This window comes from Theobroma umbraticum, unplaced genomic scaffold (assembly GCF_002168275.2).
Source record: "Theobroma umbraticum cultivar Fairchild unplaced genomic scaffold, ASM216827v3 scaffold_106.0, whole genome shotgun sequence".
Lineage (NCBI taxonomy): Eukaryota > Viridiplantae > Streptophyta > Magnoliopsida > Malvales > Malvaceae > Theobroma > Theobroma umbraticum.
In genome coordinates, this window is record NW_018397276.1 from 1060081 (window position 1) to 1061469 (window position 1389).

Consider the following 1389-nt stretch of genomic DNA (forward strand, 5'->3'; position numbering starts at 1 on the left):
CTCATTTTTTTTATGAAGGATCATTACTCGAGAAGCCAATTACTCTAGGCCTGACAAAGAAAACAAATTTCTGAAATCTAAGCTATTGAGCCACTGATCAAACCACCTGCCTAGCACTGAGTAGACTCAAAACCAACTGCTCCACCTAGCATCAAGACTTTGACATCCTTTTACCAATACTCTACAATTTGTCTTAAAATCCTTATCATTACCTTGTTCTTCCAATAAGATCATCAATTCTTGTAAGGCTTTCTGCTGAAATAAAAATTATAAATTGCCTCCAACTATGACCGATGATATCATTGGAAAAGCTACTATTGGTTAGCCAACGCTTGATATTTCCATCTTCGCTCTCTCTTATGCAGTGGTTATGGTTGAATTGATGATTTCCAGTAGTTGACGGCGGAGCCTGAAAGATTTTCTTTCTTTTTCCTCGCTTATTTTGATATGGAAAATAATCAGTCCATGTTTTCTCCAATATTTTACTTAATCCAATTTTCCTTAATGTTTTCCCTTTTCACTAAACACAAGAAAATAAAATTAAAAACCTTTATTATCTTTTCCCTCAAATTTTTATCAAACGAAATAGGGCCTAAGTTTGTTTAAAAGTCGTTTCCTCTTTTTTCCAATTTTAAAGACCAATAGTCTCATACTTCGCAAATGGGCTAATACACCATCAATAATACAAATTAATAACGTAAAATGTTTTATGTTTTATGCTTCCTTGATTTTTAGTAAAAATTTCATGTTAAAATGGTTCAAGCTAATACATCTATGCTTGGAGAAAACACAAAAACAAAAACATACTTTTAAAATGTCAAGGGAAGACTTATCCTTTAATAGAGTAAACTTTATTGAGTTGTAAAAACATTTGGTTTCATTTATTTTGAGCGAAAGGCATGAGGGGAAGACTTCATCTTTAATATAGTAACCTTTACTGAGTTGGGAAGACCTTGGGTTCGAGTGAAGGACTTGTGAGGAAGACTTCCTTTTTAATAGAGTAAGGTTACTTGAGTTGCGAAAACCTTGGGTGGAGTATTTTAGGTGAAATACTTAAGGAAAGCTTAATTAGAACTTGTTAATAGTTAGTGAAAAAGTTACACTCGAGACTTTTGACAAACTAGGGTTATGTAAAGTTTTTTTTCATTTTTAGGGAAGGGGGATAAGAACTCATATCTTTTAAGTAGAGAGATTATGCATTAATCAATGAGCCAAATGTTCAAGTGCAATTTAGGTTCTACGAATTTATTGAAAGTAAGCATAAAATGATTTAGGCTTTGTTTGGTAAGGATGAAAACTTTTCTAGAAAATTACTTTCATCACTTTGTGTTGTTTGGTAACTTGAAAATATTTTCGAGTCAACGAAACAAATCTAATTAACTAAAGAAA